Here is a 19,030-nt window from a genome sequence, read left to right on the forward strand (position 1 = left end):
GCTTTGCAAACGGTTCTGTACCCCTTTATCCAAATGCAACTGTCGGGCAAACACTTTCTGCAAACTGAACAGTAACGCTCCCACGTGTACGAGTGCATCAAAACGGGCTCGTATTCAAATACATTTCTTTACCATTGGAATAATCCAATAGTACGCTTGCCTCGGTGGGGCCAGCCTCAGCTCAGCTGGTTCACGTCGGAGCACTGGATGTTTTATATTTAGGTATTTCACCATCTTGTTTACAGTTGGCTAATTAGGTGTGCGATTGCTAAATCACAAATGGCCCCAGCTGCCCATTCTGAGCAAGGTCAAGGGATTTATAGTTCCTCTTCCAGTGATCCGATTTAGAAACACAAAGAGACAATGGAGGAGCCCTGAAACGTTTCAGACACTCACCCCCAGTCACAGATCTGGGTTGAATCCATCATAGTTCTTTAGCTCACTTCACCATCCCAGTTTAGACCTGGCCATATGAAAATCAGTCTTGACCCTGTCCCTCATGGGAACAGTTCAGCCCCAACTGCAAAGCCAGGTCTTCCTTGGACCGGAAACAATCATCCTAGGACTGCTTTCGGGGTAACATCCCTCACCAGCCGAGTTAGCTTGAATCCAGTGGCAAAGTGAGCAAGGGACCCACGTCTGGGCATTTAGGTCCAGATCGCTGCACTGGGGTAAATGTTTGACATTCTGCAGCATTCTGTCCATCAATTGCTCTTTTTGCATTGATCCGATTTACCCCAGGATTCGTTTCCACCAACAATGGCGTATGTTCTCCAATTCTTTCTGATTTAGCAATGCACATTCATGTACAAATTACTCTTTGCTTTAGCACGACATTTTACTAAATTATTTTAGCCTACTTCTGCCTATGCAGGGTCTGAGTGCGACACAAAATAGAACCGGACACTAAATTAGAAGTTAGCCAATCAGATAGCTAAAAAAGTGACCCACATTGGCAAATCAATGCAGTTTTAAACTTGCCAAGATAAGCTGTGTAGGTGTTTTGCATGGTATGAAAGACTGTATGCACTTGTGGTTGCTGCAGGCAATGTATGTGGTAATAGAAAAATCAACAGTAAAAGCTGGCCCATCAGACTATAAAAAAGGCCCACAAACAGCCCAAAAAAACAACAACAAAAACACAGCCCATATACTGATCTGTCAGAGCAGCCCTTCGGGCTCTGTTCAATTGCCCTATATGTCAGTCCGGCTGGCAGCTCGAGCACGCTCAGCTCCAGCACCCTCACCTCCAGCCGCAAATTGTAAATGGATTGTAAAATGTGTGTTTCTATAACGCGACTGAAACAGACTGAGTGGAAACAATTTTCTAAACTGAAATATAGTGATGAAGGCCTTACAATAAATGCCAGATCCCTTGAACAGTGCTCACACTGCTTCGCATCCTACCATGCCCCTCATAACAGAATCGGAGGAGGATCCACCACCCGTGTACAGTCCTAAGACCTACATATACCGCAGGCCTGATAAAGTACCAACCCCGCAACACTTAACAAGCATTTGCAATGCAATAGGTCTCGCATTTACGCGAGTTTGAGCTATTGGTATTGTAATGCCTTTTATTTAGGTTTTGGATTTTGAAACATAAATAAAACGCATTGTCATTTACAGTGCCAATACCTTAAACTCGCATAAATGCTGTCCCATCATGCAGTCACAGAACAATGCACCAACGCCACATGGCAGTCCAAGCAGTGTAACTCTAGACCAACAAGCCATCACTGCCTTCCCTCCCATCAATACAGGTCACAAATTACATGGCAGGCAAAAAAATCATTGGCACCTCAATTCAGCAACTACTTGCAGATTCCAAATTCCACAACCATATAGAGGTTGTGAAACAGATGATATAGTTACAAAACTACATATTGCACAGGACAAGATGCAACCACACGAATGGCTCTAAAAGAGAACCGTATGGAGAAAAAAAATCCCACCCTCGGTTCTGCAAGCATTCAGGCTCAGCACAACACAGACATTGTACTTCACTTATATAAGACTTTGGGCCTCGTGGCTCTCCAGCTTTTGAACAGACCAATAATTTGTTTACACTTAGCCCAATACAAGTCTACTTACCAAACAACACCAAAGGCTCCATAGCCAATCGGTCGTTCAGGCTCAGGGTCCACCACAGCAGTCCTGGTATCGACTGGCCGAGCCAGCATATCCTGGTTTGGATGGTTCAGGCCTGTGGTCCATGGTGATGAAGGTTAACAAGCTGCTGCTGGTGCGAGCCAGACTGCACGGCTGTTGTGGTTGGTGAAGATGAAGTGGAAGCAGCCGCCAACACCGCTGCTCCATTGGGGCAATAAAACTTCAGCCCCAGACCAGCTGTCATTGGGGTCTGGATAAGACCCCTAAGGCTGCTGAATGCGCTGCCACTACAAAGCTGGGCCCCAAGGGACCTGTTGGGGCCCTGGAAGGCCATCAGTGTCCAATGGGGGGTGATGGGATTAAATGTATCTGGTTGAAGCCAGGACGGGAGTGGGAAGAGGTAATTAAGCAAAGAAGAACCACAAGCTGTCATGTACTACATACAAAACAAAAAAGAATAGCAGGCAGTACAGAGAATACTCCTGTTTGGGAAACTATTGTACATATATTAAAATACAAGATTTGAGTGGGTATAGAGGTGAAAAATGAGGAGGAATTAGAAGAACACGATGTAAAAAACCTGAATGAGCACAATTTCAGAGAAAGGAATACCATGGCAGTGGGGAAAACGGCTGAGAGACAAGGGAAGGTATTGAGTATACACAAATATACGTGTGGGAACAAGAGAGTGGAACTAAATGTGTGAAGAGGCAAGAGCCTGAAAGGGCAGCAACAAATTGTTCTAACAGTACAGTAGATGTGAAAATTATGGAGTTCAAATTTAAGATGTGACAACAAAAAAAACGATGAAAGATCAAACAGTCAATTGTGATGTAAGTGGGATCAACAAGTCAAGATTTACTAATGTATGATGGATAACATAGGAATTCACCTGAGATGAAGAACCAGAAAAAGGTAAATTAAGGTTCAGGTAGAAGGGAGAAACGAAGTATGAGGGTCAATAAGAAGGAGATCAGGGTGGCAGTAAGCGGCTATATAAAGCACAAGGGGACAACAGGGGGCAGGGTCTCCAGCGGGTGGTATAAATTGTCATGTGGGACAACAGAAAGGGTAAATTAGCAAATATGGAGCAAATCAGCATGAGAGTGAAGATGGAGTGATGAGGATGTAAAATAATGTGCATATCGGAAGCAAAATAATATGGGGAGGGCAATTATGAGGACAGGAAACTAAAGAAAAGCACCAAGGATGGCAACAAGTTGAATGTTACTTTATAAAGGGAAAAAATAAGGCCGGTAGCAATAATGTACGAGGAACTACAGGGTGGTCAAAGAACATAAAGAAATAGGGAATAAATGTGAGTGTTGTGGACAGCAAGTGGTCTAAAAACAAACCTGGCAATTGTTAGAGCACCAGAAGTGTATGGATATCGATATTTGACAATAACGTGGTAATCAAACGATGAAGGACAATATATTTATTAAATTTCTGCACGGAACAATAAATACATCGAAATACTTTGAAAGATGGTGAATAGACCAACACTCCCCTGTATGCAGAATAAATTGCTGAAATTCTCCCCATGGGTAACGAATGGGAGAAAGTGATCTATGAAAGGCAACGTATGGTGTATATTGTCCTATTGTGTTAGCGTGATGTTAAAAACAAGGAGGTAAATTACAAAAAGATGAGCAAGTCAAATAGGCAATTTTCTGTAATAAGAGCAACAAATGAGACAAATTATAGGTGCAGGAAGCGGTAAGCTACTACATAAGGGAGAAATATCGAATGAAATGTTTCAAAGGGGCTCGGGATTCCCCACGACTAAAACCTTTAAATGCAGAACTTAAACGTGCAGCAGAGGTGGGACAATAAACAATGCCAAGGACTGTCCCCACTCTTCCTCTCTCACAATGGGTGCCACGGCCCCTTTAAGGCCCCACAGCCATTGCTGACCCCTCATACCCTGGACCCTGGAAGCGTTGGCCGTCTGCAGCTTGGGGCAGGGTTGAGCGTGAGGGAGCACAGAGTGAGCTGCAACCCGTCGCCTGCTACTGAGGCGGCTGTTGCCAGATTGTTAGATGCTCGGTAGGGCCCTCTCAGTTCTTCCTCGTCACCTCCTCCCCGCTCCGGGCCCCCTCTGTTCTTCTGCCTGGTGGGATCATTCTGCGCATGTTCTATGCGGCAGCCATATTACCATCAGGGCCAAGGTTCGTTGCTACTAAAGGGCGTTGTAAGAACGTCGCTCTATAGTATGCCTGTTTCCGAGATGGCCACCTCAGTAGCTTAGGTCCCCCCATAAAGCTTTTTTAGAGGAAACCCATTGATCAAAGGAAAAGACGGAATTTCGACAGCGGAAAACATGTTGCCATTTCTGAAGTTATGCTTTTAAGTGGACGCCTGGTAAAAGCGGCATGGTAAACATTTGAAAAAAGCTGTCCAAGCAAAGGAAATTTCGACAACCGAAAGTATTCCTGCAAAAACTAACGTTTCCTTGTGCGAAGTAACTGGCGCTCACGTAAAGCGCTTTAAGTAATACATTCGAGTGGCATTCCCCCCCATATAAAACTGCATTTACGGAACGAGTGGTCTGAAAACACGAGCACTGCACCGGGTGCTCCAAAACACGCTTTAGAACCAGTTCCTATAGCATAGCGTAAACCAGTGGCAAAAAAGTGCCTACCCAGTAATTAAAGGACACTGGATAACACTGCGAGTAAAAGATCCAGTCCGGGAGGGCGGGCCAAAAGGAGACCGGGCAGTAACAAGAAGGGACTAAAAAGCCTCACTGACAATGGAAAGCCAGGGTTTAGCATGAACGATGACGCAAGCCAATGGAAAGAAGGGGCGGAGCCTAGATTCCACTTCTGAAAGTGGCTTGATTACAAGAAGCCTTGCAGAGTGAGCAACGCATGGGCGCTGCAACGCTAGGCGAGACCTAAAAATGGGGACGCAACAGGTGGAAGCACAAATAACAGAGAACATTAGGTCTTGCGCCCCTAATTTCTCACCAGCCCAATTTAAAAAGTTTTGGACAATTTATGAATTAGCTTAGAGACTGAGCCATTTGAGCAGGTACGATTTTCAGCACGTTACTTACCTTTGGTAATGATATTTCAGGTGCATACTCCAACAACAGATTCCTCATTTTAGAATACTCTGCGGGCAGCAGGCTGCATCTGGAATTTTTCCCTGCAATGCTTATATCTTTTACTTTTCAGTTTCTATACTATAGTCACAACTTAGGCTTTAGTAGGGATAACTTTGCCTTTCCAATATGGCGTCCATTCTCTTATGGTCTCCGGGTGGTCATTTGTACTTGTGACGCACTTCCGCTCGAACGCTAGATGACTGCGAGCATTTAAATTCATGATAACTGACGACGTCGGATAGCTCTTTGCGCGGCGTACCTGCCTTTGAAGTTCTCGGGACCCGGCTGGTAAGTCGCCTGACAAGAATTGCTTTTCTTGTTATATTGCTTGTGGTATTCGCTTGCTCAATTCAAGAGCCTTCGGGGCGGGTTTTTTTAAATTTAAATGCCTCCGGGACTCGGCTGATAAGTCGTTTTTATAATAAAAAATTGCTCGTCTCGTTATACTGCCGTGTTTGTATTTGTTTTTCAAACACCTGAGCCGTGTTTACCGAGGGGTGATTCTTTGAACGGCGCCGGGATAGTGCTATGTAGCGTGTTGATTTTAGTGGAGAGTGGATGTTAGGGTTATTCCCCCTTTCCTGTCATGACGGTAGTTATACTTTTCCTAAAATTCTTGTGTGTTATACTGAATATGCCCCATGTACTATATGGGATGCATGCCAGCCCTTCTATTCATTGTGTGCAAGCATATCTTAAGATCGTGCACCAAGTTTGAAAGGGATTCCAAGTATGCTTGTTTGTGCATCATACCTAAATAGACACTTGAAGTACTTTTTATGTGCGCATATTCTTTTAATTGGTTTCCTTTTAAATAAAGGCACGTACGAGTCCTTTGAAATACAAATTAGTTTGTGATTTAGGCCATATACATTGTATCTATTCTCTCCAAAATGTCTTTTTTATGGAATTAGTACAATCTATACTATTACCATTTATAGATAGTCTGGGCTGGAACTAAATCGACTGGATCTTTGATTGTGAGGCCTCCAGATGGGACTTCCTATAATACATTTTATGTATCATACAACGGAATGAGGTGATTATATTTGGTTTCTAGCCTGATGCTGGGCGTTTTTGCATTTGTGCATCCTTACTGTCCATTAAAATATGGTCTATTATGAGGTGATTTTTTGTGCTTTAACTTCTTTAGAATGCCATAACTGTAATCAATGCTTTGGAACTCTTATTGAGGGGTTATCAGTAGGGATTCAACCTATATCCCTCTATGTTTTGAACTTGACAGGACTACTGCTAACTACCATTCTTGGTGAGAATTCTCCTACTCTTCATTATATGTGAATTGCTGATTTACAATTGTCTGATAATTTCATAGGGCTTTCCCTTCTAGTTCCACTTTCTTATCTATACAGATATATTCTTCCGTCTTTCTCGAATATAGATATAGTATTAGAATTTAATATGGCTTTACATCAAGCCTGGAAATCTTTGTTTTTTTGGTGAGGATTGTCAACTTTATCTTTCTCCTCTCTCCCCATTTTCTTCTGTTAATCTTTCTCCTAACATTTTGCGATTCTTCTATTTCTCTTTTTAAATAATAAGCTTTTAAGTAAAATATATAAAAAAAAATGTATATTCATATATACAAGTGTGTAACTAATCTGTTATTTGTGGTACTTCAAATTTTTATTGTTTTGAGGTTTTATGTATGTCATGGTATGGTGTATATTGGTCATTTATATTTATGGCTTATATTAGGATATGGTTTATATATTTTTGAATGGAAGGTATAAGGTTTAAATAGTGTGGTGTCACAGGGATTTGCTGTAAATATATGGTGTATATTTATTTTTATATATGTATCTATATGTATTATTCTTTGTTATGTGTTTTGTATATATATATATAGTTATTATGTAGTTTTTTTATGTATTGATGTGGCTTTTATTGTATGTGTTTGTGTATATTTATGTGCTGACTTGTGTCAATCAATTCAGCCCTGAAGATGTTCTTTTGTAAGGAACGAAACGCGTTGGCCGATATCTGACTGCATGCCTCATCATAAAGAATAAAAGTAATCCAAAGGACTTCCTTATTTACGTTTGGACTCCTTTTTCCTGGTGCACCTTCCATTTTTCGTAAACGTTCTTGTCTGGATTCCAGTGGAGACCAACTGCGGCAGACTCCGGAAGTGTAATGCACAGGACATTTATACTTATTGAACAGGGACTGATGTGCTGAACCAAGGGTCAGCCGCAGAGTTTGGAGTTTGCTACATACAATTGTTCTTCTGATAGATACTGCTAATCGCAGATTTCTCACCTTAGAACAGAAACAAAAGCAGTACTTCCCCCAAGGTGGAGGGTCTGTGGAGTTCAGTGGCATAACACAGGCCCCCGAAGTACGGGGGCCCCCAAGCTCCAGGGGGCCCAGTCGGCACAGTACTCAGGCCGGAGAGCTCCCGATTTAGTCCGGAGGCGGCCCCTCTGTCTATCTTGCAGGGGGGCTCCCTCAAGTTTTGTTAGGCCAGTGATGGAGTTGACTTAGACCAAAACATCTTGCAGGAACGCACAGGTGAAATGTCCTTCACAGCAGACCTGGCTACCAAGGCAGTAGTGCCTGGTAAATGTGTGAATTGATGCCCAGCTTGCAGTTTGGGAAACATTATGTGCCAAAGCAGTTGTAGTTGCCGTGCCCAAGGTGAATTGGGCTCTCTGACATTTCAGAGGCTGCTTCTTGGCCAGTGAGTAGTAGATCTTAATACAGAGGACTATCTCACCTCAACAAGCTCTCTTTTGCACCATCTTTTCTTTCTACATACTGGAGAACCCCACATGCTGGTCCTTGGTACGATCAATATAAAAGCTTAAGACCTATTTGTGGTTCAGACAATGAAGCCTCTCCTGTTCTTTTGAGGGGTGAAGTGGGACTAAGAATGCTGGTGGGATGAAGAATTGCCCATTGTGGAAGGGAGTCACAACTTTAGGCAATAAGACCACTCGAGTCTTCAGCACCTATTTGTCTTGAAAAAGGTTGTGCAAAGCGGTTTCACAGAGGGTGTCTGAAGTTCATTCATGCAATGAGCTGAAGCGATCACAATAAGGAAGACAGCCTTTAGAGTCATACAAGCACTGTCAAGCCCAATTTAAAGGTACCACTGTAGCACCACAAACAGTTTGGGAGGGAACATGTATGTCAAATCTTTAATAAACCACATCACAACAGATGATTTAAAGGAGGACAGTTGGTCCGGCAAACATAAAAAGGCTGAAACGGATGCCAAACAACCGTTAATAGTGTCCACAGTAAGGCCTTTGAGCCAAAAAACAGCAGAACTTCTGACAGTTTGGCTTGCAAAGATTCATTCTTGTGAACTCCAAACTGGGACGCAAATTTGTCCCAAGACATCGAGTAAATAGATTTTTTTGGGATGGGTGTCTTTCTGCAAGGGTGATGTCTATCACATCGGGTGGCAAATCAAATGCAGTTAACTGTCGCTGCTCACTTTGCATGCATGGAGGTGTAGATTGCGGAGTTTTGTGTAAAGGGCCATGCCTTGCTGTTGCAACAGAAGATTCCCCTGAAATGGTAGCTTAATCGAAGGGCAGATGCTCAAGCCCAGGGGTTATGGGCACCATACTCTCCTGGTCCCATCCGGAGCCACTAGGATGCCTTGGGCCTGGTCGTTCCTAATCCTTTTCAGAACTTTGGCAGGGGCATTAAGGCGTACAGAAGTCCAGCCGGAATGCATCTCTCAGAAAGTTTTTGTCCTGAAACTCCAAAACAAAAACTTTGACACTGCATGTTCTCAAAAATGGCAAAAAGATCTAGCTGAAAGATGCCCTGTTCCACCTCGAGATTGAAATACTATTTGTGATACACCATCATCAGCTGTGTTTGTCCTCTCTGGTATTCAAGGATCCCGGCAGGTTGCTTATGGTCAAGGAAATTCCCTGATGCTCCAGCCAGCTGCAGGTGTGCAAAGCCTCCTGACACAGGACAGGACCTAGAATCTCACTACACCATACTGGTTGATTGCAGCACCACATGGTTTTTATATTGTCCGTGACAACCTGAATCAGATTACCTTTGATGAACAGGAGGAAGCCTTTAACGCCAGATGAATGCCCGCAACACCAACAGATTGATATGGAGCCTGTCTTATGTCAGAGACCAGATTTCTTTGATCTCCACCTCTCCTAGAAGGCCTTCACTACTTAGTAATGATGCATCTGTCACCACCGTCGGCTCTGGGTGGGAAGGGAGAGGGGCCTGATGCTGGATCAATTATGTTTGGGCAACCACAGCTGCAGATAGTGAGGAGCCTCTTCTGATATCTGGATGGCTTCACCAGATATTCTATGTGCTGGGCCCAGTGGAACTTCAAATTCCATTGCAGAACCCCCATGTACCAACTGGTGTAGTTGACCAGGGAGATGCAGAAGCCTAAAAGGCCAAGAATTCTCAGAACAGCTCTCACTGATACCCAAGACTAATATGACAACATTGGGATCATAGTCGGAATGTCTCTGGCTCGCTGTGGCGGATGGACGGCCTTGAATTGCACTATGTCCAGGATACCACCAATGAATAGCAACCTCTGCCTAGCAGTCAAATGCAACTCTAATCAATGATCAGAAACCCCAATGATGTCAACAAGTTTGTTTCTGTCTAAAGGTGGTTTACGACTGAATGTGGCAAGCCCACCTTCAATAGCTAGTACGGGAGGACTGGCATCCTCAACCATCTTTGGAGAGCAACACTTGCACTTCCTGTAGTAGAAAGGAGAGGTGGCCAAAAGTGGTGGGAAGATATGGTGGAGCAAACAAAGGGTAGGGCATAGCCAGGCTTAACGATCTGTATGATCCCTCTGACATATATATATGATGGATAGCCATATTGGGAGGGAAGACTGGATCCTCCACTCTTCCACACAGGATGAAAATGTACAGGAGAACAGTGTGCCGCTAACGGCAAACTAAAGTGGCTTCGAATTGGTTGCCGCTGCAAAGGGGAACGGGAGGGCTGATGCCCTTGCTGGACTATGTGATGCCTGCCAGACTCCCCGTCCCAGCCTTAGGACTTTGTTACTGCAGTGGTTGGGACTATTAAGGCGGTCTGTCTACCAGCCCCCTTAAGTAGCCCCTGAATTTCCTAAACCGGTGCAAAAAGTGCTTGTTGGGAGTCAACAATACCAGGGAGAGTACCATGGCTCTACTTAAAACACTCCAGGGAAAAATCTGCTTTTTCGCTGCTCATCAGGCCTGAGCCATCAAATGGCTTACCCATGAGGCTAGATTACACAACGCCAGAAAACTGTGTGGAACGCATTCACGGATGGGGGTGGAGCACAAGGCTGGTGCCAGCCACCCTTTCCAAGCATTCACTCTCTTCAATCGGTGGTCCAAGTGGCGAGTCCACCTGTGCATCAAGGGAGGTACCAAGCCCACTGACATCTTGAAAATCCATATGAAAACGGTTATCATCATAATGAGTGGAATGATCACTATCTCCTATCCCACCTTCATCAAATCTCTCTAGTAGTGGACCTCGTTCGGCGTAAAAGCAGAAAACATAATGGAGTCTCTGTTGGTGCAACCACCTTTATGGAAGCATTGGTGCAGACTCCGGCTGTATAATGACTGGTTGCATTTTAGTTATATCATAGATAGAGTTCAGGCTAGGTTAGTTCAGGATCAGAATCATAACTGGATCCTCTTCTGGCACCGGCAATGAAGTCACCGGTGTCAAGGACTGGCAGCCTGGTGCAGGTCCAAGCACAGGGGCAGGCATCTGTGCCGGAATCAGAATTGGACCCAGAACAAGTTTCGAAGGGTCAGTGGGCACCAGGGAAAACTCCACTAACAGTAACTGGACTGTAGGCCCTTGCAGATCTTTGGGGCCTTAAGGTGCATCAGAGGGCGGCAGAAAAGCACACAAGATCTGCAACATGGCCCCTTAGAAGAACTACATTTGCTGCAGAATCGTCGGTGGCCCAGGAAACAAAGGCACATTGGGATCAGCTAGGTAATTGACTCTGAATATAGTCTCTCAGGGGAGCCCAACTAACATTGTGATGCTCTCGCACCTCCTTCATTGACACAAAGTAGCAAGATGGGGGGTTGAGAACTGCTTCTCTTTTTTATGTTGGCATTTACAGTATAATTTGGACTTACTAGAGGACTTTGAGTGCGAGGTAGACCTCTTGCGAGATAAGCCCCAGGTGCGAGACCAAAACTGCTCCGATTACCCTGGAGCAAAAGACTGACTTATGCGAGGGTCTCGACTTCCTATGTTCGGCGACATACAGCTTTGCCCAGTCCTGGATCACCTTGTGGTGCATGAGGGTGCACTTGTCGCATGACTTAAGAGTTGTGACCCGGACACCAGACACACCTCCTGCCGGCCTGTGACCAACATCTGTTTTCTACAATCATGGCATGGCAAAAAGTCGGTTGTTTTCGTATAGGACATCGTTTCTCAGCACAGTGGTTTTCAAAATGTTAAAAAAAAATTCAAGATGTTGAATGTGGGTGCAGAGCTCAAGATCTGTGTCGGAACATGCAGAAATAAAGGAACTGGTGTTAGCCCACACAGGTGGCGCTTATATGCGTCTGCACTCGAGCTAGCACACAGTCGCCTATCAGTGCAGAGAAGCATTCCTAAGAAAGTTCCAGAATCCAGTCTGGCACCTGTGGAGTATTCTACAGTAAGGAATCTGCGATTAGAAGTATTCATCAGAACAACAATGCTCTTTAGGGCAATCACAAATGTAGGGACATAAATTTGAGAAATATGAAGGCGCAAACAGAAAAGCACCTCTTTTATTCTCAGCCGCGCATGTGAAGTTTTGGGCAAGGAATGAGCCTCAGTTGAAGACCTCCGAGAATGTCATAACTTATAAACACAATTAAAGGACAAATCACATTTAGGTGATAAAAGCATTTCCTGGAATATTCATTCAGGTCTCCGGTACATTTTTTATTCCGTTTTTTTTAAATATTTTTTTTCAGTGAACAGTGGTTTGCGCAGTCCTTTACTTAAACACTTTAATACAACTCGTGAAGGGCTTAACCATTAACTCCATGAGAAACTCTGTGTTTCAGGTTTGCCTATTGGCGGTGCATAGAAGTAGTACATGTTTACAAATTGCAGGTGCAGGCATCTCTTCTAGCCAACATAAAGACGACAATACGCTGTAAAGCAGACGTGGTAGTCAGCACATGCATTCTTTGTGCATTAACAAATGCCACAGGTTGTGAGAACAATAGGTGGATGAGGCAGATACCAAAACAGTATTCATAATCTTATGTTTTGGTTTCGTTGTATGGGTTTTGAACCTGGTGAACCGGCTGTACGCTCTTACTTCTTAGTGAGAATGAAACTTTTCTGCTGTAGTGCTTCCATCTGTATATGGATATCTGCGGGTCTATAAAGAGATATGTACAAAGCACTTTCTGGACCGTGGGAAACTTGAGAAGAGGAAAGAGGTCCACAAACTGCTCGGAAAGATTTATATTTTAAGCCACGGGGACCCACAAAGTGCATTCTCTTCCGGTCAGTCTTCTCCAACCTCTTCACACCTTTTCCCCTTCATTCTCACAAACATAAACTTGCGGCTCACAAATATAGTTTTAGCGGAGGCTGAAATAGTGGGCAGACATTAATAATGTAACAGAGAAAATGGACTGAGGAGTAGAAAAAGGCTAGCAGCTTATTGAGGCACCTTGTGGGAACTTCTCATTAGATCTAAGTGGGCTAATAAAGGACAAAACCCCAAGCCAATGTAAAACACAAGCAAACTGGCCACAGGTAATTTTTTTGCCAACCTGAACATCAGCAGAACACGATGACTAGTCACGTTACTCTCATCTTCCCGAAGATCTCTTTGATGGCGACATTCTGTGGAAGTAAAAGAAGCTGTGCCCATTAAGGAGAAAGGAGCATTGACCACTGAAGGAAGTTGGACAGATAAAGTACCTAACACTGAAAGATATGTCACAGCCAATACTGGAAGCTGAAGAGACTAGCTTGTTGCAAGCACTTCATATAAACTATCAGATACTGAAGAAGAGCCACCTGTGTCAAAGTCACTTTGGGGTTGTACGTGTGCCTGCCAAGGGCATCGGGGGGGATGGAGTTCCAACACCGCATCATTAGGTGCTTTTGTCTATATGGTCAAACAAATACTTGGATCTAATTGTACATGCAACACATTCACAAGAAATTAAATGTTCTGTGTCAGAAGAGAGTATAATAATTTGCACTGCTGAGTAACAGAACCAAAATCTTTTTATCTGTGCTGAGCTCTGGTCCAGCCTGGTCATGCTCCTATCACTATTACTGTATTGATCTGAGACCAAGACGCTTTTCAGAGTTTATAAATGGTTTCTCAGAACTTTCTCGTGCAGAAACATATCCGTGCCAAGGCTTAAGTTCTAAATATCTTCCTAGGGGCCACCTGGGTTAGGAGAAACCAGACATGTATGGGTTTTAAATGGGTTCAGGGTACCCACAGGCAATAAACTGGATGCAGTGCCTTTGGGATTTAGGAAAGAAGCTACAAACGAAATACCATTTTAGAATACCTGTCTTGTAGTCAAATATATCACCCGTGGGTTCTATGGAAACATACCACAACCATCTAATTTTTAACATCCACACACCCCAAAGTGTCTGTTTGGGTGCCTGGTTGCTGCCGGATTTGCACCGAAGAGGACGTTTTTCAGATTTGTAGCATTTAGTTTCCAAACGTAGTATTTACCTCCAATCTCCATAATGCTGAAACACATCGCTCCCAAGGCTTGACCTAAATTTGTGTTACCCTAGGTATTCTGGATGCGAGGTTATCAGACATGGACGGGTTTTTTGAGAGTTCGAGCAGGGATCCAGAGACTCGGATGGTTTTGATGGGGGAGCTTTCAGGAGGATGAATGCAGCATTTTTGATCAAGGTTGGCGGGCACTCAGGCGAACCTACTAACCCCAGACATTTCTGAAAATGAGAAACAAATGGGAATCGACTGAGATGTGACTTAGTCCACTGGGAAGGATGCCACTACTTCCAGGAGAAATGCAGCATATGCCCTAAGCACCAATTTGTCAAGAAAGAAAGGTAATGCATACCCTGAACTGACGAGGCCTGCAGCTCGCTGATGTGACGCGTAAATGTGATAGCAATGAGAAACTGTTGTGATCTACTTCAAGCACTTCTAGCCACGTATTTATAACACAATCCACGTAAAATCTATGCAAGGTTGCAATGTTCATGATGGATTGGTTCTGTTAAGGTGCTGCTGAGGGGGTTCCTAACAGTTGCAGTTAGAGGTGGGAGCACCAGGCATGGAGAGATGGATTTACAATAAACATATTGCTCAATACCCCGAGTCTGGAGACTTACTGATTACAGCGGTGGTTCCCGAACTGTGCGCCGTGGCTCCCTGGGAAGCCACCAAACCAAGCCAGGGTAGCCGCGCACCAAGCACTTTCATGCATTTAATGTTGAAGGGTCTGTTGGCTTCAGTTAAAATAATTAGACTTAAATGCATGATGTTGATGATTTGTAAGTGACATACCTAAAGCTGTAAACATAGTGCTTAATTGATGGCATGGCAAGGGAGATGACCTCCATAATTCACTGGATCTCCATGTTCCAACACTCCCAAAGTAAGCGGAAGATGCCTGATTTATTTTTTTCCAAATGCATTTTACACCAATGCAAGGAAAGTACAATTGTCCGGTCTATTAAACACATCAAGTATTATTAAGTATTGACACTTGTAATTGAACCATAGGTACTTCTAGTACATGCTTCTTTAAGTACACACACATTTCCAGACAGACCTGCTCGCTCCTTGAGCACAGGAAAGTATACGGCATAATGCCAACATTTGGAAGCAAGAAAGAGGGATGTTTAAAAAATAAATCAGAGAAATGTAGTTGGCTTGCTTTGATTTGGAGACAATTTTACGGAGGAGACAGCAAAAATAAAGCTGTATGTGGTTTAAAAAATAGTGAGTCACACTGCTGAGACCGGTGTGTTGGCACGTATGACATGGGTAGAAATGGAAGAAGTGCATGCAAATATTCTTCAAGAGCAGAAACACTTTGGCAATGGAGCCTACATGCATATGGGTTCTATCTAGCACTGCAAGTAGGATAAAAAAGTTTTAGAGGGTACTCTAAAAAAAGGCATGGGAAAAGAAGTGTAACTACGAATATCTTATTAGAGGCGCCGCCATAGTAATATGAAACACCCTGCGTATATGTTTATAATACCGTCATCAGCTTCATCCCAATTATTTTCAGGGAGAAAAAATGCAAGTACTCCCGAGGCTGGGCTTATATCCGTCACTCCCCCCCAACCCCCCCCCCCCCACCTTCCAAAAAAAGTAAAAGTGGGGAGCCACAGGAAATGGCCAATGGAGGCGCGGGTCAAAGAAAGTTTCGGAACCACTGGATTACAGCATAGTTTTGGCGACAAGGAGCCAGCCTAGCGGAGAAGAACTTCCTCCTTGCATGAACGTCAATAGACTGAAACGTGAGCAACTAAGGGACATTACCATTCAGAACCAGAAAAGTGGGGATGAACTTTAGCGCTTTACTATTTGGGCAAGTGCTAAAATTTTATGGCAACTTTAAATATTAGTAACTTTAATGTTAACGATCTCACATGCGCAACCCATGCAAGGCTGCCCAGTGAAGTCCTCACTCATCCGCTGTGAGCGCGAGGAATCGAGCACTTTACGGCGATCAAACTCACTCGCTGTCTTCCAGTGCAAATGGAGGAATGCTCAAACCACCACAATGCAACTGTCCTCAAAAGCAGGCAAAGCAGAGCGCGGAGTCTGCATCTAGGAACTGCTGGCAGGCTGTGCAGACAGCATAGAGAAAGGCTGTCACATAAAATTTTTTTTTTTTTTTTTTTTTTAAACCACGTTGTCCACGGCCACCGCATATTAAAATAAATAACTAGTTTGCATGTATGAACTGTTGGCAAGCTGGGCAGGTGCATCAGTAAAAGTAAAGGAGATTAATGACAACTCAGCATTTAAAGTTACAGCTGTCTAAAAATAATATGGACGTTACCATTATTACACCTCCACTACTTTTCTTGGCACAACCTGGAGTCCCATTCAGAGTGGGAGGAATAGGTGGATATATTCGACAATTATTTGGAGGCACAGGATGGGCAGGAGTTCAGTTCAAGCCGGATAAAAGCAATCCTTCCAAGTAAGCTAGGGAAGGAAGGACAGCATATATCCAACTAGTTACCCCCGACGATGAACAACGAAGGGCAACCTGTAGAGGATGTGCACTGTGAAGCCGGGAAAAGATTGGAGATGAGGTTTGCCAAGGGTGCCAATGTGGTTATGAGGAGGTATAAATTCTATAATCCGCCACAGACAGTAGGCGAATCTTTAGACTATTTCATAACATGGTTACGAGAACTTTCAGTCAAATGCAAATTTGGAACAATGACAGACGAGCTGATGCTCATTGTACAATGCAGAAGCAGAAAAGTGCAGGAACGCTTTTGGGCTGCCAAGGAACCATCTTTAAAAGATGCAATGGAGATTGCTAAAATTGTGGATGAATCAGAGTATTGTATGAAGGAGATGGATCGGAGCGATATCAAAGGGGGGAAATGAGGTGTCTGCAGTGGACAAAGTGGATGGGGAGGTGGCGTCAACCTCTAAGCAGGGTGCAAAAGGAGTAAAAAGTGTTCTCAGAAACAAACATGTTCACAAGATGTGCAATAGGTGTAGGAGTAGCTACCAAACTTCGGACTTAAGACATTGTTTCACCATTGGGAAGAAGTGTAGACGGTGCAGGCACAAAGGACACTTTGCTATGATGTGTAGGGATAATGGCAAAGACAAGGTGGCAGTTGTGAAGGAGAAAATACCTGCTGTAGAAAATAGTACAAGACCTGATAGTGTTTTGTGTGTAGGGGAGATAAAGGTTGAGGAGAGAAGAAAGAACAGACCCAAAGAAGAATTTACTATAAGGGAAGAAAAAAATACTTGATGGTAGATTCTGGCTCGCTGTATACAATTATTCCCAAGAGTATGTTTCTTTCCAAATGGCCTCTTGTAAGGTTGTTACCAAAGGACATCAATCCGGGAGGGTATTAGAGAGGGCAGATAGACTTCATAGGGTATTTGTATACAGATTTTGAGTTTAGGAGCAGGCAAATCAAAGGCAGCGTATGCATAGAGTCAGGACCATCTATTTTAGGGTGTTTTTTTATCAATACGATCTTCATATATATATATATATATATATATATAGAAGAATTAACCTATGTGTGCCGAATCAGGCTTTAGGCAGACTTTCCAACTCAAGTCTAACGTTGCGCAAGCTGAAATTAGTATTCTTAGTAACAGAAGTTGAATACTTGGGACATATCTTATCTGTTGAGGGGAGGGAACTAAAGAAAGATGTTCTTGCATCAATAAAATTAGCACCCATACCACAAGACACGTTCCAATTCTGGTCATTTCTTGGATTGGCTGAATATTATTCAGTTTGCTAAAAACTTTGCTAGCAAAACAGAATGTTTGAAAGAGTCCATGAGAAAAGGGGTTAATTTCTTGCGGGGCATAAACCAACAAAAATGTTCTGATAGCATTAAAAAAGATCTCTAATGCAGGTATTCTAGTTCCCTTTGACACTAAGAAAAGAATAATCCTCACAGTAGATGCCCGTGCCACTGGCATAGGGGCAGTGCTATCTCAAAAGTATGGATCATCGGGAAAATCTGCAGCATTTGCCTTGAGCTCACTGACTGCAGTTGAGCATCATTACTCCTTGATTGAGAGACACTAGTAGCAGCATGGGGAGTGGAATATTTTAGGACATTCGTGTGGACATCAAATAGTTCTCCGTACTGACCCCAAGCCTCTAGTGAAGGTATTATCCCCGGGAGGTGTGGGGAAAGGTTCAGCAAGGCTTGCAAGATTGGCCTCACAGCTGCAGGAATGCAATTTTACCATAGAGTATATATCCGGGTGGAGGAATGTCCAAGTCGATTGCCTGTCACCATTGTTGCTGGATTGGAAGAGAATAGATAAAGAAGGTGCAGATAGAAGTGCAAAGTAAGATCGGTGGTGATTGCAGCGGATGTCATTTAGTGGAGTCTTGGAGCACTTGGTGACTTGGAGTAGTCATGTGCCAAGAACAACAAAGAGGTTTTGAAGGCAGTACAGCAAATGATCAAGAAAGGGGAGAGGAGTGCCTTGCCTAATACTCAGAGGCCCTTTAGTAAAGTATTGGATGAGTCATCATGGGATGCCGAAAAGGTAGTTATGCGAAGTGACAAGACAGTACCTCCCAATGAAGATCGGAAGCGGTTAACTGAAATATCTTATGAGGGGCATGTAGCGCAAATGGTTATGAAGAAGAAGTTGAGAATGGAGTTATGGTGGACTGGGATGGGCAATGATGTAGAGTCATAAGTGGAATGGTGTGGTGAGTGCAAGGAATGTGAGAAAAGGTTGAAAATTGGATCTCAAGAGGAGTTAGGCTGCATTCGTTATCTGGGTCAGGTGTGGCATAGTGTATGACTCGATTTTATTGGTCCAATGTCAGGTGTTGAACGTGCAAAGAGATCTGCCGTTGTTTTGGTTGACGTTTGAGATAGTGGATTGTAAGGTTTCTTCCAGAAATTTCTAACAAAATCATGATAAGTGTGTTATGTGAGGTTTTCAGGGAGGAGGTTTTCCTGCTGTTCGTTTTCCCTGCAACAGAACACAATTTACATCTCAGGATATGGAGGAATTTTTGAGTGTTTGTGGTATTAGGCATTCACGCACAGCATTGTATAATCCCCAGGCCAATGCAA

At 43.6% G+C, this 19,030-nt stretch overlaps 1 protein-coding gene across 3 annotated transcripts in view; it reads right to left on the bottom strand.

The window, feature by feature from the left end:
* WRNIP1 (WRN helicase interacting protein 1) overlaps nt 1-19,030 on the bottom strand; it is a 320,975-nt gene that overhangs the window by 201,178 nt on the left and 100,767 nt on the right. The gene's annotated exons all lie outside the window — the stretch shown is intronic.

Source organism: Triturus cristatus, chromosome 5_2 (genome assembly GCF_964204655.1).
Source record: "Triturus cristatus chromosome 5_2, aTriCri1.1, whole genome shotgun sequence".
In the NCBI taxonomy this organism is placed as follows: Eukaryota; Metazoa; Chordata; class Amphibia; order Caudata; family Salamandridae; genus Triturus; species Triturus cristatus.